Source organism: Monomorium pharaonis, chromosome 3, assembly GCF_013373865.1.
Source record: "Monomorium pharaonis isolate MP-MQ-018 chromosome 3, ASM1337386v2, whole genome shotgun sequence".
In the NCBI taxonomy this organism is placed as follows: domain Eukaryota; kingdom Metazoa; phylum Arthropoda; class Insecta; order Hymenoptera; family Formicidae; genus Monomorium; species Monomorium pharaonis.
The window spans coordinates 6,826,251-6,854,107 of NC_050469.1; the positions used below are offsets into that span (position 1 = coordinate 6,826,251).

Below are 27,857 nucleotides of genomic sequence, written 5' to 3' on the forward strand. Positions count from 1 at the left end.
GAATCGAATCAATCACCTGTTTTTTTATTGTTTCATTTGTATTTCCTGCGCGACCAATTTTGTGTCAACGCGTACCAATTCTCGTGATTATTTATTAATTTCCAAAATTGTTTTATTTTTAGGTCTTACAAACAAATCATAAATTTATGTTATACACAATGATAGACAATCGTTTTTGTAAATTTACTTCAACATCCACAGGCTTAGAGACGGGGAGAGACGGGGAGAGACCGGGAGAGACCGGGAGAGACGGGGAGAGACGGGGAGAGACCGGGAGAGACGGATAGAGACCGTGAGAGACGGGGAGAGACCGGGAGAGACGGGGAGAGACCGGGAGAGACGGGGAGAGACCGGGAGAGATGGGGAGAGACGGGGAGAGACGGGGAGAGACCAAGAGAGACAGATAGAGACGGGGAGAGACCGGGAGAGACGGGGAGAGACCGGGAGAGACGGGGAGAGACCGGGAGAGACGAGGAGAGACGGGGAGAGACGGGGAGAGACCGGGAGAGACGGGGAGAGACCGGGAGAGACGGGGAGAGACCAGGAGAGACGGGAAGAGACCGGGAAAGACGGGGAAAGACCGGGAGAGATCGGGAGAGGCGAAGAATGTTTCTATTGTGTTTAAATTAAGGTAATAAGAAAAATAAAGATGACTGTTATTTTATTGGGGGAAAAAAAACTTATTTAAAACAGTCTTTTGAATGGATTTCTAAATCCATGGCAGCTTTTAGAAAAACAAGTTAGAAGTACGTGAATAAATGAATATTAGATTTATTAAAGATAGATAAATGCTTATTCAAAAATAAAATAAAAAGAGCAACAGTAAAGCAAGGCTCTTGAAAGTTAAACAACGAAAGCAAAGAAAATTTGAAAAAAACGTAGCATAAGAAGAGAGCCATAGCAACGCGTGGCAGGGCATAGCTAGTTAATTTATAAAAATAAACTCATTCGCAAACAAAATATTTAAAAAAACGTATATGCTAATGTTATTGCAAAAAAACTATAATATTCACCCAGTCTTGAAATCACAAGTCATAAAGGACGTAGCAAATCTGATATTGTCTATAGACATACTAAAGAGGAGAATAGATGGAACCGCAAGTTCCTGAGGCTATTTAATAAAAAATATTTAAAGTAGCCTCTGAGTTGGAACTCACCTACAGTAGCACTCTCAGAGTCGAAACTACATTGTACATGTTACAAAATGTTAAAACAATTAGAAAAAATATTTGAAAAAAATAAAAACAGTCAAAACAATATTAGTCTCCGGTCCCTTAACAATCCGGTGTGTGTGTGTGTGTATGTGTCGATTAATTATTAATAAACAACGCAAGTTGTCATTCGCATGGTACGCCTCGTAAACTCTACGCCACCGCAATTACGGCGCACGTGCGTACGACGGTATGGAAGGACGGAAGTGAAGGAAGAAAAAACCGTAAGCTATTAAGTATCGCGGATATTAGACGCGGCGAATTCACGACGCTAATAACTTCGAGATTATACGCGATATTGCGAGCGGCGAGGCAAGCGCGCGTAATTACGCGCGCGGTGCGCGCCGAGCGATTTTTTTTTTCTAGCGGCATTCCGTCCCTTCGGCGAGATTCCTTCGTGCTACGCAGATCGACAAAGAAAATTGGGATAGAGAGCGACGACGGCGGCGTTCTCGGACGAACGGATAGGAGGAGAGACAAACGATCTCCTCCGCCTCCAATTTCTTCACGTTCGACGCCGTCCGTCGTCGTTGAGGACGCCCGGAGGAAGGGCGCGTCGACGCCGAGAGCGGCGACGAATAACCGCGCGGATATCGCGGCAGACCTGCTGGAATGGGAAAGAAGAAGCGCCCGCGCAGGCAGGACAATGGGAGGGAAAGCAATTCTCCGTAGAGATAGAAGAAGTCGGCGAGAGAACGAGGGATAGACGGAAGGAAGGGGGGGAAGGGAGAGAGAGAGAGAGAGAGAGAGAGAGAGAGAGAGAGAGAGAGAGAGGCAAAGGGGTCAGGAGGGTGGAGGAGAGGAGTGCTCGGTTCCTGAGAATGTCAGGTCGATTCCTCCCATCGCCGCGTTCCCCGTTTTTGTGCCCGCCACCCGAGGATCAAACCCGCCGTTGTCGGCCGTCTGAAAACGAGAGCGCCGAGAGAAAGAGGGAAAGAGAGAGAGAGAGAGAGAGAAAGAGAGCGAGCGGGGCTCCACTTGACGAATTTAATCGAGTCAAATAAAACGCCGACTTAGAAGAACGCGTTCCATTCCGTTTCCGCGGCTGTTCGCCTGTCGTGTCGCGAGCGAGCTCGTCAAAGCCCGTGGTGGCCCGTGCGAAGGACGCGTCTCTCTCCATGTATTATTCGTGAGGGACAGACAGAACTCGAAGGAAGAAGGGCCGGAGGGCCGCCCTGCCCTCGCGTCGGATACTACTACTCATCCCTCACTTTTTTCCCCAACTTATCTGGACTTTGTGGCAGGAGTTGTCTGAGGTTTCAGTGAGTTCGAGGGTGCGGCGAACCCGTATCGATTCGGGATGCCCGCCGCATCACGACGGAATTGTTTATAAATTCAACTAAGGCTTAGTAAAGTTTCACTCCTAGTGAAAAAAAAAATTGAAAATTCTATAAAAAGTAGAAATAATAATGATGATGACGTTAACAGCGATGAATCATAGTGACATTGACTGAATGTTACTCCGATTGCGTAGGTGAATAATAGCCGATAAATCTTGGCGGGCTTTCTTAATGAAGAAAACCAGAGTCAAGCCCCGATAGTATGCGGTGAGGGAAATAACACCGGTTAAGCGAAGGACGAGAAGGGCGCGTCGTAACTCACAGGGCAACAGTTACCGAAGACCGTGTGGACGATAAGGCTTCGTTCATTAATTTTATTCATTAGTCTACGCCACGAAATTGATCGGTCGCGCCGGCACTCTCGACGGATAAAATGAAATGTAATTACGCGCGCCTGGGGCCTCGTTAAAAAAAATACGCCAATAGTTGAAAGAAAAATTGCGCGTTGTTAGCGCGCGGGGGGAGGGCGTAGAAGGGGGATTGTATTCGGACGAATGTCGCAAATTGCGTGCGCGTTTACGCACAACGTCGGAGTCTGCAAGCACGCGATAATTTACTCTCGTTCCCGCGAACGTTAACGATTCGCACCTCTACAAAAGCGCGCGAGTAATTTGTTACGACGATCGCCGGCCGAGCCGCAAGAACGGCTTTGATCTACGTCTTAATTAGTGGACGTCGATTCGTAAAATAAAATCCTAATCGCGCGGATCGAAAATCTCTGATTTCGCGCACTAGTCTGCAAATGCAAGGTTGTTCTAATGAGACGACACGACAAATTTTTTTTTGCAATATATGTTAAATCACGATATTTATCTCCCTTCAATTATGTTGTCACGTAATAAATTTTAAAAACGTTTTAAAGCCCTGACGTGAAGTTAAATAATTTCAATTAACGAGTAAAGTTGGAATCAGCGAAATAGTTTTGTAATTTCGGCACAAATGTACGCTGACCGTCGATGAGACCGCACTTTCGAGTTTCCCGAGGCGGCATTATTAACACCTCAGTCGGTTCGATCTTTTTACCTTTAAGAGGCGAGCTCCTGTCGTCGGCACTCTCTCTCTCTCTCTCTCTCTCTCTCTCTCTCTCTCTTTCTCTCTCGCTCTCGTTGGCAGACCTGCAGACTGCAAACTTGGCGGCGCATCGAGAGACGGGAGCTTCATCAACGAGCGGTGCACGTGAACGCGATTACTTCGAAAATGAATCCTCCACGCGGACTGCGTAATAACTTCCCCTAGGGTTGGTGTGTGCGTGTGCGTGTACGTGTTGCATCGCGGCGCGAGTGTATTGCAAACAATTATCTTTTTGCCGTTGCGCGTCTGGCATACGCTATCCTTTATAGACCGTAAATCTAATGCGCAGGACGCGTGTGTGTGTGTATATATATATATATATATATATATATATATATATATATATATATATTCGTCATAAATCCATTTTTTTTAATTGAGTTGAAATGCAAATGTCAACGAAAGAATGATTTAGCGGTCGATGAAATCAATTGAATCGTTGCTGTGCGCTTACCCGGCGATCATCGAGAGGGCGAGATGCGTTTTCAATGTCACCGTACGTGGGAATGAACTTTGAAATAGTCACATGTTCACGTGACAGTCCCTCTCCGCTCTTCCAGAGCCTGATCATTGATCGACCTACCACTCCACGGACCGTCTGGCTCGAATTGTTGCGCGAAATTAGCGGTGAAAATTTCCGCGAGCGATTCGCAATCGGTCCCCCACCGTCTCCCGGTACTCGACGAATCCGGGATGAAACGAGAGGCGGAATCGTTTGATTGTTATTTCTTCTTCCTTTCTCTCTTCTCCTTCCCTTCCATCCCCTACCCTCCGCGATGCGGTGTTAAACGTGCTCGTTTTGGTGAACAGGCGAGCAGTCTAAAAGGGCTTGCGTCGAAAACTCGACTGCGCTCCTCCATTGTAAGTCCATTAAAGCGCATTAATCTCGAACAGTTATCATCGAGGAAGTGGATTTTAAAGGTGCAATTGTCGGTACAAAGCTGCGACAAAGAGTCAGGAAGCTCGGGAGAAGATGCGTATTAGCGTGGTCGCACAAGGAAGAAAAAGGAAGAAGAGGAAGAAAAAGAGACGCAAAGAAAGGACCCTCGAATTTTGGGAGGGAAATTGAAGGTTGAAGGACACTCGTTTGCAATGACGAAAGTCTCAGTTTACCTTTCGTAGGTCTAAATGAGATTTCACCATGGCACTCGAGCCATTTTTCCTCTCTCATTGCAAACTTTCCCCCTCCCTCTCTCTCTCTCTCTCTCTCTCTCTCTCTCTCTCTCTCATTCAATTCTCTCCACCATTCTTTCCCCTTTCTCCTTTTCGATCTCTGCACCCCTTTCTCGTTTTGTTTCCCTCTGCCGGTGTACTCGCTCTTCGCTCCGTCTCTTTCCGTTCGTCGCCTCTCGTTCGTTGCTCCACACTCTGCATCTAGGCGACTCGTGTTTAAATGCACAAACGAAGCGACAGATCAAAGGAACCGCCGGCAGGGTACGCACGGCGCGAGAGTAAAGGGTAAAACGAAACGGAGGAAGACAGAGAGAGAGAGAGAGAGAGAGACGGTAGAGCAAAGGGAGTGGGTAACATTTATTATTATCATCGTACGAGCCCGTGTGGCCCTTCCTCGTAACCGTACCTCCTTCAGCATCTCGCACAGTCGAGATTAACTTTCGTGCAAACAGAAACCGTCGCCACTATCGGTGTGCGCGCACGCGTCGTAGCACGCGTGCACACGTCGCGAAAGTGGTATCCTCGTCGGTTTACAACTCTTCCCAATCACCTGCGCATGAAGTACTTACGCACGCGGAGTTTTTAATTCAATCGAGATCCCGGATATTTATCCGACTCGTGTTAACGAGGGAAAATGGGTAAGATGAAAAATCATAAAAGATGATGTGTCGATTTCCCTTAATTTCTGCGAGGACGTTAAAATGTTGATGCATTTAGACATAAATAAAAAAAAAAAATAAAAAATATATAAAGACATTATTAAGGATTATTTAGTTTTATTTTTTATGCAATTAACAAATACCAACTTATAATCTCTGCATGTCTAAATGCATCACGCATGACGTTCATTATTCGCTGTCACCATTTTTACTCATTTATTTAATAAAAATGTTACAATGCCAGGAAATTAATAAAACATATTAGTACGTTATTGTACACGTTTTTACTATCGCTGTTCTTCCTTATTAACAAACATAAAAAAATTAAATATGAGTATATATTCAAAACACATATCTTATTATATTGTCTACCCTCATGGATAGATTGAAGTCAAATTATAAAAAATTACTTATTGTTATTTTAAGTCTCTAACAAATCGAGCATCATTATCTGTTGTTACTTTAGAAAAATTAGCAATTTATCTTACCCTCGATTCCCCTACTACGAAAAAAAAATACTTAAAAATTTTTTTACTTATTTCTCTTTGTCTTTCTTTGTTACGTAAGCAATCTTGAACAGAGATGGCCGACCCTGTTATCTTCAACGACCCTTCTGATCGGTTGCTCGCAACATAGATTAGGATTTTAATTGGTCCGTCCGACAAGAAGCGGTACTCGAATATCGATTACGTCGCGAAATATATACATACATGCAATAAGTTTCAGACATTAGTTACGAGTACTGAATATTTGATAGGACAAACTTAAGAGATTTCTCATGCAATCAGCGTGCGTTAGATCAAGATCTTGGCCTTTTTGAAGATACACCGCGAGCGATTTGTCGGTTAAAACAAAACTGACAGTTAAGACGCACTACGTCCGCCATATGGACGGGCTCTAATAAGTCGCGTCGCGGTAAGGGGCAGTAGAATTCTTTTTTTTTTTTCCTTAAAGGCGATCATCGACGAAATGAGAACACGTCGACAGATGCGTGTCATCATCCTTTGGGGAAGTCGCGCGCGGCGCAATGCGGACCACCCAGATGTCCGCAAGTCCGGGTCGGTTTATCGTCAGACATAACAGTGCCAAATAACGCGCGTTGAGTCTTCTGTTGACGTACGCGTATCCAGATGTAGCCGCAATCATCGTGCATTCCGTGCAATACAGTCAAATACAACAGATTCAAATCGTAAAAAAAAGATCTTCGGTAGTTAAAACTTTCCCTCGTTCAAACGACAGGCACAAGTGTGCTCGTAGCGCTCTCATTTCGTTTCACGAAAGATGACAAATGGCGCGGTCGCGTACTCACTCTTTGAAGAATCCTCACAGCATTGGAGTTTATCAGTTAATGAGTTAATGAAGTACTGAATGGAAGCCATTAGGAGCCAGTCAGGCGAGAAAGTATCGTTCGAAAGTTCGGGGGTATAAAAAGAAAAAGGAATTCTGCGGCACGGAAAAAGATGGATAAAAGGCACAAGGGTGTGCTCGGCGAAGAACTTGTTGATGATAAAATCGATTCACGAAATCAATACGCGAGTCCTTTCGAACCGCAGGACTATCGAAGTACCAGCTGCTTTCGCGAAAGTATTTCAAGAAGCGAGTGCTGCCGTAAGACCTCGTCTCGTTATTAAAGTTTTAATATCGACGTAAAAATGCGCCGAAGTCTGGATGTAAGAACTTCGAGGATAGCCGGTGAAAGAACGAATAGTACTTTCTCATCTTCGCGATATTATCGATAAACATTGAAAAGTCCAAGACTCCCTCTGAGAAAATAACTTCGGTTTGTGATTCAGGTATTCATTTCACATAGCAAACAAAACCTGTTGACCCATAATGCGTTTTTAATAAAAAAATAAGGTTGAAAAAGCGGCGCTGCATTCAATATTATTATACATTTTTTAATAAAATATTTTTATATAAATTTATTTTTGGCAAAATGTTTAATCCGGCGTTGCAAAGATAACAATAGGTAGCATGACTGTGTTTTATTAAATCCCAGTTAATCTAAGAGCTTAAATCGCAATATGCGTATAAAAGATAAAAATTTCAGAATATTTTAAATGTTTGTTCTTGGACTAAAATTATACTAATTAGTGTAATTAAAAAATTTTAAAACATTTTCTACCATGACAGAGCAGTTGTAAAATTAACAATAGGTTACACGTATGGCACTTGGAACACTCCTCCTTAATTCCATTTTTACAATATATAATAACCAGAAGGTTGAAATTAATTATAATTTGAAAGTTAACCAATATACACTCTTTCATAAACTTATAGTTAGATAAAATAAACTACAGATTAAGTGTAAAAACACGCGTAATTTTTAATTTATTTAACCATAAGTTTATGAAAGTATAAATTAATTGTTAAGTTATAATTAACCTTTTTAACCATATATTGCACAAATAAATTTTAATAATACCAAGTCAACTATCAAGTTATTAATTTATTTATGTTTCAATTTTTTTCTGTTATAAAAATCTACGTTTTTCTGTATACTATACTTTACTGTAATTTAAATCATAAATATTTAACAACAAAAACATTTTTATTAAAAAAATGTTACCTCTCCTCCACTCATGTTAATACAATGTGTATAATATTCAATTATCGAGAACGCTGTTTATTTTATATAAAAGTCAAAAAGAATAAATAAAATTAAAGTTTCAATCACATTTCATCGCCACGATCACAAAGTAATGTGAAATAATTTCATATTTTGCAGTATTTTGTTAATACCGGGCAGTCATCCATATACATTTTATTATTTATTACCGCATCATTCATTATCGGTGCCATTACTCTAATATTCATAATTACGAGTCTCGAGTGGTCGCAGACAACAGTGGTACATTCGTTTTATCTTGATTGTCGTTTATCGTTCATAGTTAATTTAGCTAATATAACGTTCCACAAATAACTCACATCTTCGCTCCAACAAAAGAGGTTGAGACAAAAGACGGATCCTCGAACAGGACGTTGAGACGGTAGCCCGGTGAAAGGTATTCAAAACGATTTATATCCCGGTCTGCTTTTCTCATTCTCCCGTTTCTCTCTCAAAGGCGTTTACCTTGTAAACGCAACGCCCGGGAGAAAACGGGTCTTCCAAACAGAACGAGACTTGAAAGAAGGCCGCCAAAAAGGACGGAACGCGGTAACGGGTGGCAGGAAAAACGGTACCGCCGTCTTCATTCCCTCTTTGACGAGTTTTCAAGAACTTGGATATTCGATAATCCCGAACTTTCTGGTACAATGCCTATCGCCGACTGCAGTTTACTTTTCGAACTGCAAGTAATTCGCAGACGTTGCTAAGCGAAAAGCCAAGTTCAACAGTACGAAAGAAAAGTATTTGAATTCCCTTATATATTTTAATATTATGAAAATACGTCAAAAATATGCTAGACTATGTTACATCAGATTCGAATGCGTTTCGAATAAAAGATATTTAACAAAAAAAAAAAAAAAAAAAAAATTGCTTTTAAACATCATTAATATTAAATATGACGATATAATTGCTAAATTAAGAACGTGCACGTCTCGTATACAAGAGAACGTCATTTAATTTTGCACGTTCAATGCACATTTAATTACCAGAAAAAAACGCCTTTTAATTACATCGGTATTCGTTGCCCGAAAGCCATTAGAGCATAACGCTCTCCTATCAAAGGTTCGAGATGCACGTCTTGCTTCTACCTGTAACGGGTGCGCTAGCTACCGTCAATGCCTCTGCCCCCTTTAATTTGAAGCCCTGACGACTTCAAAAAGATGCGGAAGCCCGGCGGATCGTTTTTCCTTTCACGTATACCGTAAACCAGTCGATTACACTGTAAACGGAATTTCCTAAGAAGACAAGTTCTCTCGAGATCAAATGTGAACGCTAATATTATTTGTATTCAAAAGAGTTGAAAACAAAAACCGCTCGATCTTCAAATATTGGGTATTGGATATTTAAATTTATAAAACGCAAGTTACGGGTATGGACTGAAATTAAAGCAATTGTCCGTTAATCTTGAAGAGAAAAATTTCCTTTCATCGCGAGAGATCGTTCGAGTGATACGTTAACCCGCTAGAAGCACACAAATGAGAAATATCCTTCCCTGTACGTGATTTAGATTTCGCCCTCTTGTAGCTGCCGCGTGTAAGAGCACGGATAGAGGAGAGACGCGCGCGTGTTTCCACGAGTGAGCTATTTATTCTGGACGAATAAACAAACGGCGGTTTTCTCTCGACAACCTCTCGTCGAAGGAGAAAAGCAAGAGAGAGGAACGCGCGCGCGTATGGCCGCACGAATCGCGTCTAGCCTTGTACGAATTATTAGTGGATTATGTCGTGCCGAGAATGCCTCTTTGTCCTTTTTCTTTCAGCTAACAGCAAACATTAGCTTCGTCTCGTTTGCGACGAAAAAGAGAGAAACGTGGTCCATGGGGCACGTGGGACAGAAAATGGAACTAGAAAGGGAAAGGGGAAAAAAAAAGATGAAAAGCGTGACGAGCTAATTCGTCGCTGAGAAACAGTCGGGAGACGGTGAAAACGCTTAATGCGATATAACGATGTAGAGATGCGTAGGACACAATGAAGCGACGCGAGTACGAATACTGGATATAAAAGGGTTCAGTTATTTTAGCTACTACCGGTTCTGAAGGGTGGGCGAGCGAGACCGTGGTAAACGCGGCTGATTACGCAGTAGGATTCGTTTCTAATTGTATGCTCCGATGCTAAAAATTCAAATGTGCGACGCGGACTAGCTAGAGAAGGAAAGATAAACGGGAGGGTGCAACGAGGGAATAGAGATAAGGAGAGAATTCGTGCGATAGACAGAGAATATCTGTGCGTTAGACGTTGCCGTGAGAGAAAGAGAGAGAGACAAGTTTATGTCTGCGCGAGAGCAAGAAGAAGATGGCAAAACCCACGCGTTGAAAGGGAGTGAGACAGAGGAGAAGGCAGAGCGTGTGTACGTGCGTACGTGGCAGAAGGAGAAACGAGCAGAGGGTGAGAGAACGAGAAGGATGCAGGGTAGCTCCGTTCGGGGGTCGGTCGTTGCTATGGGGATAGGCGGTGAGGGGTATGGCGGGACTGGAGAGGAAAGGGTCGGTCGATGCAAACGTACCATAAAGTTTTATGGCTCTCCAGAACTGTACCTATCCAGCATGCGCCCTCGTCTGTCGAGTCTGAGCCGATGGTTTCTCTCTACGATGGAGCAGGAAGCTACAAGCAGCCTCGATAAATACTCTTCTTTTTTTTTTAGTCGTTTAATGAAGGGGCGAATAGATAATCATTAATTTTGCAGATGGAATGTATGCGATAGATATTGAAAAATCGATAATTGAGCGCCGGAAGCGCGAAAAGTCAAACGAATAAAACTTCTTGAGAAGTTTTTTTTTTTGTTTCAATCACTCGCAGAACGCGTAGCAAGAAGTACTGACGAGCCTGAGTCTCCATATCTGGAAAACTTTTACAATGTATTTTTCTTTTTATATCTCATATTAACATAATGGAATCATAAAATAATCATAAAATGACATTGGTACCAATGCTCCTGAGATTCGACGTCGAAACGAGAAAAATATGAAAGAAGATACTTCATCAAATATTCCCTTCTCGTTTTTGCTAAGTCGTATGAAAAGCATATAGTATTACACGAGTAAAATGAATAGTTCCAGCTGATCTTTTCTATTCAAAATCTAAAACTATGACTATTATAGTTATATATTTAAAAAATCAAGCGCACACCAGATTATATATCAGAAATAGCTAGGAGCTAATGGGATCGCTCATTTACACGGCTGGCTCGCAGTGCCTCGTACTACGATTACAGCGTAGAGAAGGAGATACATGTAATACTAATGAATATCGAAGCGAGCGCGTAAAGCAATTATTTAAAAAAGATTTTTGATCCGATCTCTCGCGGAGAGCAGAGGCGCGAGAAATACAGGGGAACGGAATAACAATTAGGGAAGAGATAATCACCGCGAGAGAGAGAGAGAGAGAGAGAGATAATCACCGGGAATTACTCGCGCGAGGCGATTTTCTCACGCGAAAAAGAAAACACACGAAAGTCAGTATAATCTCGTTAACTGCGGAAATCCAGTTTTCGAATAGCTGCAGCAGAAACGGAATGTGGTATTAATCTCGTTAATGAAGAAAGAGATTAAAGCGGCACCGTTCTCCTTACAAGTTAATTCCGGGAAGAATTTATTTCTTTTTTTTCCCTCCTAAATAACGTTCACGTATCGTAATTACTGCGTCTCAGATTTCAGAAGTGGATGTATCTACGTGGCGTAAGGCGCGAGAGAGAATGCAACCGAGAGCCGCTATCAGGATCGCGCGGATCACGTTTCAGAATGAGATCTCGTCCTCGCAGAGGCTCCGCTGTCCCGCGGTCACCGTAGGACGGTTACGCTCGTGTGCGTTTTGCAAATGCGCGAAAATATGTATCTACATTTGACTTTAAGCGCGCCGGATAAATCGCGCTCTGAACAAATCCACCGGGGGACTGGCCATCCGAGCACGTTCGCGTATTCCACGTAGCTCACGCTCTATCTCCGGAAAGCAGCGCGACATGGTATCGTTCGCAAGAGCAGCGAAAAGGGAGATTATGAGTGAAATAACGAGCGGCGACACGCGATATTCCTTCAGGATGATCCAATTCCCGAGCCCTCGAGCGACGAAACGCGCAGCGCCGTGCGAGGAACACGCGTTCCGAATTATCTAATTCATCGTTAGGCGAATGGAGAGACAAGCGGCGTGACAACCGCGGGGAGGACCCGAGTGTATTGCGAACGTGTCCCGAGTGCCAATCCTTGAAATAGCGCCACCCTTTTCACGCCACTACGTAGAATACAAAAATCAACGCGGAGGCAAACTCGACGCGAGCGAGGAAGCACGGTAATTATTTTCGAGCCTACCCCTCGGTCAAAGTAGGGCGAATCCGTTCTTATTCAGAAGTCAAGGGTTGTTTCTCTGAATAATACTTGAACCTTAGAGGATATGCGTACGAGACGATACATCGCGTGGGTTGTGAAGTACTTACCTTGTTGCCCTTGCGTGCGCGCTTGAAAAACAGTCCCGATATGCATTCCCGATTAATTAGGGTAAAGTGTAATGTAACAAGTGATGAGGCAGCAGATCACGATTAGAATAGTAATAGTACACCGAGATAAGAAAATAGTTACAGTAATCGTAATATTACTATAATTTCTTGTCATTTTTAGATCCAATTATATTTTCATAATTGTTCAACAATATGAATTACAGTTTGCATAACTGTATTATTTAAACTATATTAAAGTTTTCATAATCATAATACTGGTCTATACAACTTATGGAGGTATAGTTACTATAAAATGGAGATTTTGATATAAGTCGTACTATAAAACAATCACTCTAAACGTCACTATACATATATTACAATTATTATCAATAAATTATGGTTTTAATTACTACAACAATGATATTCCTGACTATAATCATCTTACTATGCAATTATAGTCGCAAATATCACATTTTTTCTCAGCGTAAATTTCGCTAAAAAATGTTGCAATGCACAAAAAGAAAACAACAAGAATGTGGTCAAGGAAATTTAATTCTTATTACTACAGAATTACAATAAAGTTTCAAATTTATTATTGTTATAAAAAATTACATAATTTCTTTTTGTCTCGAAAACTTAAGTATATTAAATTCTTAAGTAAAGATTTGCCCTGTAAGTAGAAAAGCCAAATTCTGTACATCAAATTTAATATATGCATGTACTTCCACGAAAATATCGGCAAAAAGGCTTTTAACGAGGCAGCGCATCGAGGTGAGCTCTTAATATCGTTTGAAATCTGCAGAGATTTGCTCAGCGCGCGGAAATCACTGTAACTGAGAAACGGACAATTTGGAACAAGATGAGGAAACGTCGGATAAAGAGATCGCAGAAACGATTCGCGGAAAGGAAATATAAGAGCGAAAAGATATAAACGCGTTTATATAAAATTAAAGTAAAAAAAAAAAAGAAAATAGAAAACGTGTACGCTTTATTCTTTTTTAAACGAATTAATTATAACAAAGCCCCACGATTTTATCGTTGCTAATTCGATCTTATAGGGAGATATTTTTTTTTATTCGCGAGAGAGTAATTCCCCGAGACCATCAATGCTTGTTTTTCGTCACGTCCGCCCGGCGCAGGCGGTCGGAAGTAGTCGCCTGCAATCGTTAAACGAAATCCCGGCACACCGGGTTGTATTGCAATTACGTAGAGGATCTCGCTCTCGTGGGATGTACGAGCGAAAAAAAAAAAAAACGGAAAAAAACAGGCTAAAAGAATAAAGCCCGATAGAAGGCCCCGTTCCAAAGTAACACTCGCGCGCCGCTGCTGGTATCGCTGCGTTCGTCCTTCCGCAACCCGAAAGGCAGCTCGGGGAGCCGATAAAATTGCTGAAAATAGTGTCGCCTATCTGCGAATACAGCAGATACATGCCTGCACCCACGGATACGCGGAGACAGCGAGGTTCGGAAGATAAATCATTGTTCCCTTTGATACGGCCTGTATAAGCGAGAGATAAAAGTACGAAGACTTCGCGCGCGTACAGAAAAATGGTTTCAACGTTGCGTATCGACGGCACACGGAATGTCAAAGTCCTTTGAAACATATAATTTTCGTGAAACATTATTTTCTTATAAAAGTTTCATTGTAAACGTTTTAGTATTCTAACCACTGCTATTTTATTAATATTAGATTAATCATATACAGCTTTTCGAAACTCCGAAAAAAGAAGAAACAAAAAAATAAATCAATTTCCTTCGCACACCCTTGAATTGTAGATTGTTGAATTACTTCGAGTTACGTGTCATTTTGTTCGAAGTTGATTCACTTGTATCTTCGTTCGGTCAAACCGCAATTTATTTGTTCCCGCTGGCGTTCGCTATTAGCGTCGAAAAAGGGGAGCGAGAGGAAAAAAAAAAACGTTTCATCTCGCGGTCTACCGCTGCGCTTCTAGCGTAATACCAGAGGTGAAAGATGACTTGGCCTCTGTATTCCCATCCTGCTGTAACTGCACCGGCTTACACGCACCGGAGGTGGCGGCGATGCCGAGAGGGAAACAGAAACGGGCGAGAAGAATATCGAAACGGACGAAGAAGCGCGCGGCGCTTTGTGGTCGCGATAACATTGGCGGCCACGCTTCGCGATTTATGAAAGTATACGGTCGATTCAGGTTTCATCGAACTCCCGCCGATCCGATTTTCTCCTCTTCGTGCACGCAACGGATACGGAATAGACGACGGATACGAGATAGTCAGACGATAGGTCCGACGGTCGAACAAAAAGCGAACGCGGATCGACGTCGATTGCGATAATCTCTTCCGTTCCTCGTCATCATTACGCGCACGAATGCGTGAAATTGGTCCCGAACGAACCGCGCGCGGTTTAATGAACGCTGCACAATGCTTTCTTTTATCGGGGGTGACGATATGAATTGCGGCGCTACGACCACGATGATTGTTCATTTCATAAAATAAGCCGCTGAAAAAGTACCCTCTAAAATTATATATTGTTCTATTGTTTAAAAAATTTATATCTCATATTTTTTTCTCTTCATAAAATATACTTATTTATGTGAGTAAGAAAATAAATTAAGACGTAAAGAAAAAACATCTTTTATCCTTGAGAAATATATAAAAAACATGCTTGAGATGCTTAACGATGGTGCAGTACACGCCCCATACATTTTATCTCTGTGAGATTTTATCGCTGTGAGAGAAGGAGAGAGGGAGAGAAAGGGAAAAGCGTTGTTATTTTACATCCATCAGATATTAACGGGTGGACCAAGCAGAATCGGCACAGGCAAATGGACGACTTCTTCTCCGACAGCGCGGTCGTTTTATTCTCCGTCGGACGGTTGCATTGCGCGGTCCACGCATTTAAGTGCGCTCGCGTAGATGTCGATAAGGTACGCCTGCGTGGCCAAACGAACAGCAACGTAAATGCATCGTCCTCGTTTGTAAACCGTCGAGGGACCGTCGAGCGAGTAAAGAGGTAGGCGGAAGTGCATAAACGCCGGCCGCGCGTGACAGATCATCGTGCATATGCAACCTGAGATCCACGACCATCGCGTGCGATCCATCAGCGTTCGACGTCGTCTACCGGTGAACGTGCAGAAGAAATTAATGGAACGGCCCGTGGATGCCTCGTCCGTCCGTCCGTCTGAAGGAACCTTTGTTATTCGACTCGCATCATTTGGACGCGTTGCATCGCGAGATTCGCGAGTTGTTTGTTGAAAAGTTAGGCAAATCTGTTAGATGAGCTACCCGTATTACGTTGAAAATCTTCTCTTTAATCTGTATTCTACATTATAAATAAGGTGACGGTCTCATAGATCGAATTCTAATTACAGATAAAATTGGCAAAATTGAATATTTTACATACATACGTGTATCAATAAAATGCTGAAAATTTTTTTAATTTTCCATTTTTTTTGTAGTTTAATATGTAAAATCACTTTATCGTTGCTGATATTTGGAAAAAAACGGAAAATTTCCATTAATGACATCTCTAATAAGTTCTATAAATATCTCTTTAATAATTTTTTTTAATTATGATTTTCTTAATAAAATATATTTAATACACTAAATATATAATAATTTAACAATTTACATTAACGTGTAATACATTTAATTACGCTCACCTATAATTGGAATCTAAATATTTTTTAATTTTTTCTCAAAATTCATAATTAGCTTATTAAATATATAATTTCTCTTTAAGATTATAATATTTAATGCTTACGTTGACATTAACAATTTCTTTAAATGTTTGTTCGTTAGATTTACATAAATTAATAAAAATTATTTTAATTTTAAATAATTGGGACCCTTATATATGAGGGCATTAAACATGATTTATGACACAAAGCGAGTCTTTTATAATTCTTGTTTCTAAATGCACACGGAGATTACGGTCCGATAATACGAATACGTGATAAGAAAATATAACGCACAGTGGAGAACGTTATTAAGATCTCAAAAGCACAGCAACAAGAAATGTACAATTCAGAGCGCCCATTTTTTCGCAGCTTTGCTAGCTCGCGCAACTTTTCTCTTGTACTCGTAGTTTCTCGCGAGAGAAAATTAAAACATCACCACGAGACGATGTGGCGGCACGTGAACCCACCAAAGAGCAACTCGTTATCGTTGCAAAACGTCGTAATATGAAAAAATATATTTCCGGACTTGCGCGAAATAACCAATTCCACTGTCGACGACGTTGCCTCTCGCCGCATTTTTTATCGCAGCTTTTCCAGTTTGTCGACTATCTAAAAAAAAAAGGAAGGAAAGGAGAGAAAAAAAAGGGAGAAAATTGCGCCCCGATTTGACTGGAAACCGAGCATTTCCCGTATCGTTTACATCGAAAACCGCCGCCGCGGGCAGCAAAATAGAACGAGGAAACTCGGCAGTTTTAACGGGCGCGGACGTACTCTCTTTTTTTCGATCGCCTCGTCGTTCATGGTGCATGCAATGCGAAATTGTTCGCCGGTGCATCGCGCATCCGATCATCGATGTCCTTGTTAATGTAGATATACGTTAGATATACACAGAAAATTCGTTTTTGATCCTCGGAACGAGTCAGCAAATTCCGTTGTTACTCCGCGAATCTCACGAGGTGCAGCTTCTCTCGCGCGCGTTTTACGCGAGAGCGGAACTTTTTTCCATGCAGTCGCGTAACTAATTAGCAAAAGCGCGCAAAGTTAATTAGCGACGAGCAAAATTAATGACGAGTTGAGCCTTCCGCATTCAATAGTCGGATCTTCGCATCGAGAAACTCCCGTGCCTTTTTACTTGTGTCCTTCGTCCTCTCTCTCTCTCTCTCTCTCTTTCTCTGTCTCCTTCTCCGTGATCTTTTTCCTTGGTCCCTTTCGCTTTTTTATCGTTTTTATGCGCGCATAAAAACGTACATCCTTTCGTCCGCTATTATAGTCGCATTCGTATACTGCTTAATACACATCAAGACGGTATATGCTTGCTGCCAGTTATTTGTTTCGATGATGAAACTTATTAATTAAAAAACAAATACGTTGGCCAAACATTCGTGTGTTAAATATTGCTGTTTCACATTCACACACAATTTTATATATTTTTATAAAAATTCCTTTGTATCAATTTTGTATCGTAAAATTATCGCAACACAATACGAAGGTTTCCTTTGTAAATTAAGAATTACGGAAAGAATTTTGGAATTCTCAACATGAGATCCATAATTTTCTTGTATATTATAATTTGTCAAGTACCTCGCATCTACCAATATTATAAAATATTTCGTTAAAATTTTTTATACGAAAGAAAATAATTTTTAAAACTAAAATTATTTAAATAATTTTAATTTTATTTGTCGTACAAGTGAAAATGTCTAACAAAGCTGAATTTTAAAATCCAAGTGCATTTTATCAAATTAATATTTTATCCCTAGCGGTATCAATTACCGTCGGAATATTCAGAATTTCTACGAAGATACTTCGCGTATACCGGATTTATTGGAACAAATTGCGCGCTTTTATTTTGCAAAATATAATACTGACAGATTCCGCTCGACTCGGCAACAAACATAAAGAATACGCAAGCGCTAAAGAAGTAAGAAGCTTAAATGCGCTGCAGACTGCCACGCAAACTCAATTTGCAATAATGAAGTGGAAACGTATTTTTTATACAGGGACCGCAAGTTGTTAAAATCCCCAAGTGCATCGCGCCGGGAATTCTCCTGATGGATTCATGCAATCTCATCGCTTCGGGGTGGAACTAATCCCGACGAACAAAAACGCGGGCGAAGGAAGCACGGGTAAGTCTTCATGTGCAAGAAAATCTGCGATATTTCTTACTCGATTCTTCCCCGTTCGCAATATTCCAGGTTCGCTTATTCTAAGATCTAAGACTATAAAAAAAAAAGTCACACGTTTAAATAACTGTGGACAACAATCTTGTTTTGCATAGCACCATGTGTAGCATTGTAATTTATTTCTAGTCCACGAATTTCCCGACTTGTACGCAAGGAAAGGATAACCGTTGCACCGCGGGCGGAGAACGGCGCGTCACTTTGTCGATGCGCAATTCTCGCGCTTCCATTTACGCTTCGGCTAATCAGACCCGGCGCACCTGTTATAGCGATTACGTTTCCGTTGCACCTCGCCGGGCCGGAGAGAAGTACAGGGGAAAATAGACATCACACGGAGAGGCATGATTTACGGCGTTAACGCGTTTTCTAGTGCCTCGTTCTGAGGCCGCTATAGAGTGCAGCAAAACCCGGTAGCCGCGCCGTATACGGGCGTGAAGCGTTTGCACACACGCCCGCAATTCAATCTATACAATTCAATGATAAAAAGAGATGGAGAAGGAGAAGAAGAGGATACGACAAAGAGAGAGGCAGAGCCAACATAGAAGAAGAGGCAGTAAAAATGGACGAGAAGATCAAGCGTAACAAGTTGGTGATCGTCATACAGACGGTGGCGTTTTCAAAAATGCAGACGCACTTTTGCGCATGAGCAATGATTATAGTGTACTATGGTACTTCTTCGTTTCCTATTTTTCATTTCGCTCTTTCGTCCTCTCTCGAGACATCGTCGACGTCAATGTCAACGGCAACCGCGACGGGCGACAGCGGTGACGACGACAACGACGACGGTGATGAGCAGCCGCACACAGAGGCGAGACAATGAAAATGCAAGCAAACCCTCCCTCAATTGACTTCTTCGGTCGCACAAGCGAAGGGGATCGGGGAACAGACGGACATGGCGAAAAGGAGAAAAGAGGAGAGCTATGGTTGGGTCTTGACTCGAGAATGCGTAGATTTCTTCCTTTAAAGGGGATATTATTGCCAAGCAGATATATCTCTTCATTTTCGTGAAATGAACGCAGGCGCCCTTAAAACCAAGAGACAATGTTCCGATCGGGTGTAGGAAACTCCAAAAATATACCCGGAGCAACACGGCTGAATAGTAATGCTGTAGCATTATCTAGTGTAATAAAAGAAGATATAATCCATGTAAAATTGCAGAGATCAATTGACACGCGTGAGAAACTGTTACGAAATGCTAAGCTTATTTTTATGTCCGTAAATTTTAATTTATCTACAAACACAAGGTTTACAAATATCACCTGCGGTTTCCTTGCACGAAGGTAAAGTGTAGGTGTGTTTTTTAAATCTTTTAATATTTTATAATTGGAGTAGGCTCGCGTGCGGAAGAGCTTCTGCACGACAAACTTCACGACATATTCGCGAAGTACTGCTTTCCTGCAATCGGAGAAGAGGATGCACGCACTTCGCTCAACAAGCAATGAAAAAAGAAGTCATTGTTGCCGAGCACAATACATGAGGCCTAATTGTCGTTTGATCCAGCGCATTATACAGGAAGACTGCGCGTAATAATGCAGGTATATCCGTCGACGCACAGTTATGTACAAAACTCATATATATAAAAACATTTATGAGATGCATAAAATACCGCGCAATCTGCAAGTTGGATATAATAATCTTGAAATTACTAATGATAGCGATAGAGAGAACTGTTATTATTAGCAAACGGCTAATGATGCGCATAAAAAGATCAATTTAAGATATATAAAAAAGAATATTCTTTTCACGGAGCATATAACGTAAATATATAAAATTATACATACAAATTATACAGTTATATATGATAAAAAGATAACAAGATGAGTATACGCTGTACAAAGATCATGAAGCGCATTAATTAACGTCGCAGGATATTTTCGAAGAAAAGTAACCATAAATACAATAAATACAAATATAAATTTTTTTGTTTAAGAATGGAAAAATACATTCTTAGCCCTCGCGAGTTATTTAAAGAAAAAATGGCCCTCTCATCGGAGCTTACGAAACGCGAAGAATGCGAGGAGGAAACGTTATAAATCGCGTCATCCGACAGGTCTAATCGTCTCATTGCATTAGGGCGACGATCGAGAACGAACGGTGAACGTAGATATTCGGTGGTTAAATCAGAAACAGTAGCTTCTTTCTCGCTCTGATCGTAATTCTCAGGCACGCAATCGTTAGTCACGAGCCTCTCGCCACTTATACTTGGATCGGAAGAAGGCGAAGACGAGATTTTTCTGCCTGACTGCACGCACTTCGGATCTTATCGTCGCTGGCACTTCGCGTTGCGTTAATAGCCACGTAATGCGCTTCTTCAAGAGTTTTCTTCGTCGTATTAACGTCTGCGTCGCCGCGGGCTGATGGCGGCCAATTAGCCGCTCGCGGAATGATGAATAGCCGAGCGCTTTATCACTTTATGCGCGGCAAAGGCACTGCTTTGCAATGAGAGACGATAAAGGGACATCTACATTAATATTACATTATCAATATTAGGAGAAATGAACGGCCTTATGAGAAATAAATTAAGACCGCAATGTATATTGCATAACGTAATTAAATATCTGAGTTTCTAACAATTTAAAGTTTCAGCAATTTGTAATTACGAGATAACGTGATTTATTCCAAGATTGTTTCTCTCGCATAAAAATTGATTTCTCAACAATTTGTACTTAAGTTTGGATTAAGAATTTTATATTTTTTTTCCTATTAATATATGAATATAAACCAACAAATGACACAAACTCGGGTAATGTTAATTGTACAAATAGGTAATCCACTATTTTTTCGTACATGCTCAACTTTATATAGCGAGACTAATTCAAGATATATTATTGTAATTTGATTGGGATAGTTTATCGTATCCATTTTATGAATTCCTTATAGAAGTGAAGTATTATCGATGCAATCGATGTTATAGACAGTTTTAATCTTTTAATTATCGGAAATATCGGTATTTTTACAACTATCAATAGTAGTATCTTCAGATTATTTTTTTCCGTTCGATGCGATTTTGTCTGACAAAAAATTTTAAATTGTCAAAGAAATAAAAAAATGGCTTGATGATTTCGTCTAGTAAAAACTAATCTTTCGAGCTAGAATCTATAACTGAAAGGTAAAAAGAAAAGCAAAAAATTAAAATTACTTTTATGATTAAATTATTTTAATATTTTATAATAAATACTGGATTTTATTTAAAAATGCAGATTACTTATTTGTACAGATAATATTGTCAAGAATTATATTTGAAGGAATTCAATCAACAATCTTTTTGCTCGGAATAATTGTTCTAATAATCAAAGTAAACGGTAAAATGTTGTAAAAAAAATATATAAATCTATAAAAATATATAAATAATAAAATATATAGTTGAGTCTACAGAGCACGAACAAATGTTATCTATCCGTTTCAGTTTCATTTTATTTGTACATTTTGTTATTATGCATAAAAGTAAAAGCGGTTAAGCAATAACGAAAATAACGGCACGAGAATCCAGACGTTCGCTGACAATAATCCAGTAAACATAACAGTTTGCGAAATATCTTAATGCAAGGTGTCGAGGTGGAGCACAGTCGAATTTGTGTTCGCGTCGCATAAATCAGATACGATCTTCCGGAACGTCAACGCGACGCACGGTTGACTCTTCCACGCCTCCCCTCCTCGCGCGTTTCTAACAATCTAAACTTTTCCACCCTTGCCAGAGACCGAAACGACTTCGCACTCATTGTTACGACACGCAGCATCTTTTAGTCGTCGCAGCGAGATGTTATTTTTTTTTTATTTGAACAAAGGATCTTCCTTTGCCATGTGTTATTACTCTTCTTCCCGCTTGTCTCGCTCTTCACCCCATTCGCCAGTGCAAAGGGGTTGAAAATTAAAGAGGGGAATAGACGCAGAGTGCGGAATGATGACCGGCCGCGGTCATATGTTCGAGAGATTATTCCTCAAACGCTTTACTTTTCCATGATAAAAGTTAATGCATAACGCGCAAATTTAATATTCAATTTATCTTCGAAAAATATCATAATAGATCAACAAAATAATCTGAATACATGTATTTATGTTCTCTTTAAAATATTAGCTTTGTTTTAAAAGCAGCATTAACGAGAAGGGTCACAATGATTTAATACAATCCCATTCTGATTTACAATTAGTCTCTTCGAATAATATATAGCGAGACCCATATAGTGACTCTCCCTAATAACGCACCGAAATAAAAGAGAATTATTGCACTTTTAATTAATAAACATAAAGTCGCATATTCAATCTATTGGCTGTACTTCGCATATTATATGTATGTATATATATTAAACAGTACTATTTAATTTTAATACAATTCGTTTCAGTTTATATTATCGCTCAGCAGATACACACATAACAATATTGCGTCGCAACAATGCAAAATATTTCAATAGAATAATTTTTAATAAAACATCTATAAAATTATTTAAAAGAATTTCTATCTTTATGCGCTATTTCTAATTTGGGTGTGAAAATAATTCAAAGAAGTATGTGTCCAATCATTGTTCAACTGTACCATATCGCCCCCATTGTCTTTTAATTATAATTTTACATCAAAGATTCCGATCTCCCCCCCCCCTCTCTCTCTCTCTCTCTTGGAAACAGAATATATACCATTTAATTCATACAATTAATTGCGTATTGTATTAGATAAAGCTGCGAGTATCATTGTGAGCGGTAATTAACGATTATTTAGTATCCCGTTGCGATTGTCGGAATTTCAACCGTATGAAAATCAACGAATGCGTGTACTCAGCTTCATCAGCGTTGTTGTTAACGCATAGCTGAATATTAATGAGAAACGTTAACCGGGGGTACGTTCCGGACCTAATTAAAGGTTATTATACTTGCAAATAAATTGGTCGAGATAAATTCATTCGACATATTCATTCGCCGTACGACTCGACGTTTGCCGCGACGCTAATTGATTTAAGTAATTATTATCCATAGCCACACAGCTATCAATCTGCCGTTCGATACTTCGTTCCGGGTTTTTTAGATGTAATTTACCTCGTTTCGCATCCAATATTCTGGCGATGTGTTTATCGATCAATCGCCCGGACGGCTGTCTAATTGATTTCGTCGCGGCTCACGGTAAAAGTAGCACCGAGAAGTAACAACGATTTGTCTAGACGTTAAACTGTTTAAAATTGTAGCTTCATCGTCTGGTAACTCCTGAAACGCAAATTACTGTCCAGAGAAGGATTCGTCGCCGGATACACCGAAATATGGTCGGTCATTAAATTTAATGAAACGAAAATACGGGACGTGGGAGAAAGTGCCACTCGTGCATACATACACACCGTCACTCTCCCTCCGTGCTGAAGAGATTTAGGTATTAAACCGTGGTTTAAGGGATTGACTAAAATGGTCGTTTCGTAACGAACGCTTTGGGAGTGTATGCTTGCGCGCGGTTAACTGCACGTGCATGCTACAGTATAAATACACGTGCGCGTTGCAGTACTATTTTACTTCTGAATCCTTTCAATGCCACTGTGCCACATTATACCATGTCACCGTGCTGCAACGTGTTGTTTCTCTTCTTTCATAATGAAATCAAAAAACCGCTAACAATAATTAAATGATTATTATTATGGAGACTAATTATTTTTTATTATTTTGTATTTAGTACGTCATGTAGCTTTTCATGTTTCTAATATTATCTTTCTAATATCATATATTATATTCTGTTAGTTTTTATCTCAATATAATATTATAACATAATTATATATGTTATAAATTATATTAACAAGAAAAAATTTGCAAATAAAATCTAAACAGGCATCGCAAATCAAAAGTGTTGTAATAATAAATGAAATCGTTTTCTTCATAAAATTTTTTGTGTAAATATTCATATTCCACGGGCAATTCGGTTAAATGAAGCTTATAATTTCTGCGAGAATATCACAGACAGTTAATAATAGACAGGGACTAATTAGCTATTTGATATGCCATCAATGTCATCGTGAAACTAAATTCAACTCCTCACGGATGCAGAAGAATTAAAAACTTTTGCATATAATTTTCATCGATACGTTGGTTTATTATTATCCCGGCAAACAAATTTCCGATTTTTCACAGAATTGAACTTCTTTCGTGCATCGACGACGCGTTGACGTTGCATTCGTGCGCGAATTATTTCATTTGAAATTGTTGAAACGTTATACTTTTCGACGAGATTAAAATAATCAAATATAGATTAAAATCTCAAACAATAGAAACGCTTCATCTGCTCATACAATGCTCCAAAATGATATTTGTTTTCCCCCAATTTTAAATCGATATTAAAACAGGTAGAAAATAACGCGACGCGTTAAGAAAGAAAAAGTTCCACTGATTAGACGGAATTCTCGAAGCGACGTGGTCTAAAGATGCATTGCGAGAAACGCGACGTCGTCGTTATCGCTGCCACGTTTATTGTAATTACTAAATGCAATCGGCGCGCCATGTTAAGCGCCCGCTAAATGCGCTCGCATCCGTCCGGTGCTCTTTACTTCGTCACCAAGCTTGGCAGCTTGGCAGCTGCGTGTAATAATAATTACGAAGCGATACACGATAACGAGCCGCCATCGGTACGCTAACGACGCACCCGCACTCGTTACCTTCTCGTTTTTGTTCCTTCCCCTGTCCGTCTCCTCCCTCACATCGTCCTCTTTAGCGATCTAATAATATGTACTTTCCTGCAAAGTTCTTCATTACTCATTCATCCTCGCGCGTCGACGGCGTATATCTCCGTTTTATCCGTTTTTTTCCCCGAGTTTTCACATTCCATCACTTCGTTCCTGCGTTTCTGACGCGCATAAAAATAGTTACACAGACAGACGACTTGCCGTACACGTAAACGCTTTCCGCTTGGTCGCTGATGCTCCTCTCTCTCTCTCTCTCTCTCTCTCCATCTGTCTCTCTTAACATCCGCGGAATTATATTTCCAGCTAGAGAGCGAAACCTCGGGCGTACATGAATCATTAAAATGTGAACGCGAGAACGGCAGGTTCTGCTGGTGGACGCCATATCGGGCAGCGCGCGGTTCAAGAGCAAATTATCTTGCTTAATTAATGTCGCGCGGGCGAATAATTGGAGAGGGTGTGGGAAGAAGGGGAGGGGGGGGGGGCAGGGGAAAGGCCGTAACTCGAACCATCACGAATCGATTTCTGCCTTCCTGTGCGGCTCGCATCCCCGCGGAACTCCCCTACGGTTTCTCTCCTCCCGTTCCCTCTCAAACCTGACTCCTTCCATCGGAGCTCCTCTGTTTCACTCTGCTCGGCCCCGTGTAATTTCTGCACACGAGGCGTTTGATCTACGCTTTTGCGTAGACGGGACGATTAAAAAGTGCCGTGGCGATGATGCTGATTCGGCGGCCGACGAGACCCTCTTCTACCCTCTCTTGAATCCCCCGGGGCGACGATGACGAGGTCCACCGTCGCCTCGCGTCCCTTTGTTGACTAAGCAACGATGCCGGCTGAACGACGGATTATTATCGGTTTATCAAACCGGTGCAGTCACATCATTGAATAGTGAGTACATACTTTATATATGAGGGTCGCGCGCCGCTATACTCTACTCGCCGATTTTCATCTCTCGCATCTCGGAAACCCTCGAGAGAAATGTTCAATTCGTACGTTTCCGCGCGAATGGTAGAGCACAACGCGCACACGAGTAAGTAATAAAGCCCCATTAATGCTCGTTAATACCGAGACATCCGGTAATAACGTGCGACTAATTTTCGACGTTCGACAGCCAAACAGTACTTGATATATGAACGCGACTATATCAGATTAACTTATGCAAACCTATAATTGCAGCATTTTTGACGGAGGTAAGAAGAAAATTACGAGGTGCCCAACAATTTGTTTAAAAAAAGGTTTCGGTTTAATAAATATATCAATTAGTAGATGATTCGAAAATGTTATATTTGCAATCGCGATTTAATTAAAGAAATTACAAAGTTTATCTTAAGATAGTTGGAGTTTTGTTTTAAAAAGAGAACGATATTATGTAAAAAATCAGAGTTGAAGGCCAAATCTAAATTTTATCTTTCAAATAATAGATTTAACAATTATTTTTAAATAAAATAATTAACGATTATTTAAATTATGTATATCAACTAAATTAAAGCCAATTTGTTTGTCAGGTATGATGCAAATAATTATTTTCATTGTAACACGCTTTCTCAATTAAACAGAATTAATCATCTCAATGAATGCTAATAAATCCACGAAACAAAATCCAAAAGATAACGGCTAATTTTTCGAAATTAGATGGGTAATGTTAAATATTTTATCACCATATGATATTGATAATATTTTAAATATTTCGTGGCAAAAGTATTCGTATAATCTTTTTCGTTTTAATACCGTACAGGTTGTGTAAACCACTGTGTTGTCATTCGCATGGCGTGACTCGAACGAGCAGGTGACACAGGCCACATGTTGTCTTTGTTTTTATTATCCCTCACGTCCTATTAACGTGGTCGTGATAAATATTAAAAGATACAAATGTTATCACGATTATCAGCATGCGTGAATATTAAAACTCGAGAATTACGATTATTTCGCGGAATAATAAATTTTTGAAAGCGTATAATTTCATGCAATTTAGAATAGAATTATGTACGAAACAAAATTATGAATTATTTCACAATGTTTACCGAGAAATAATTATCTTATATAATTATAATTATTAACGACGCTAACATTCGAATATCATCGGAGTTTGAACTTTTAAATTAAATAAAGTAAAAATGAAATTTGGTTGACTAGCGTTTTGATAATGCAAAATAATATGTCGATGATTTGGATCACTTAAATAACGAGAAGCTATATTTCTTATTATTACACGGAGAAAATTTTATAGTAAAAATTACTATGTACGATAATAGCTACAGACCATAAGAAAAAATTTAAGAAAATTATACAAGTAGTATAAATACTATGATAATTTGATGAAAAACATAGTAAAAATTTTCATAATTTCTTCCTTGGTCCACGGTTACTATTTGCCACAGTAATTTTTACTATAAAATTTTCTCCGTATAGTTATTTAATTTGAAATAGAAAAAACGAAATAGTTAGCGTACCTTTGTTTCATTAGGTTAAATATTTCATGGCAATGAGATTTGATCTTAGTGTTTGCTTTCAACGAAGCGTTTATGTGTACACAAAGTTGCCGCCCTATTGTTCGCGTAGCGAACTCGAGACTCAAGTTGACAGGTAGCATAATTTCCTTAATGACACATAGATTCGAGCATGCCTCGGATTGCGCGCTTTAAATCTTGCAATCTCTGATTTAAACGTAACTCGTTCATTATTTTCGAACTGAGAGAGCACAGACGAATTGCGCAGACAAATTGACTTTAGTTATTAAATATTTAGAAAAGTAAAATTATTTTTGGTTTTAACAAAATATTTAATTGACATTAATTCACTCAACATTTGATATCTATTATCACTTTTTCAATGTATATTTATTAACAATATTACGTATTTTTCATTGGTCTTAGATTTTATTCATACTAATTAAT

General features: G+C 40.0%; 1 protein-coding gene across 1 annotated transcript in view; it reads right to left on the bottom strand.

Annotated features, from left to right (window-relative positions):
• Positions 1-27,857, bottom strand: part of LOC105834611 (tyrosine-protein kinase-like otk) — a 50,548-nt gene that overhangs the window by 11,310 nt on the left and 11,381 nt on the right. The gene's annotated exons all lie outside the window — the stretch shown is intronic.